This window comes from Cynara cardunculus, assembly GCF_001531365.2.
Source record: "Cynara cardunculus var. scolymus isolate 2C chromosome LG 5, CcrdV1, whole genome shotgun sequence".
Taxonomy (NCBI): domain Eukaryota; kingdom Viridiplantae; phylum Streptophyta; class Magnoliopsida; order Asterales; family Asteraceae; genus Cynara; species Cynara cardunculus.
The window spans coordinates 26,538,289-26,538,508 of NC_037532.1; positions in this window are offsets into that span (position 1 = coordinate 26,538,289).

Sequence of the window (220 nt, forward strand, 5' to 3'; positions counted from 1 at the left end):
TTAAACACGTTGTATCGCATCCTGCTTAGAAACCACCTTAGAGAATGTTACACAGAAGCTCTGCATAAGAGCTCTATATCAAGTGTGTAAGACATAAGCTCTGCATGAGAGCTTTGTGTCATGCTAGCCAGAAGCTCTGCATGAGAGCTCGTATCAAGTTATGTTGGACAGAGGCTCGGCGTAAGAGCTCTGTGTCAAGTTATGTTAGACAGAGGCTCTG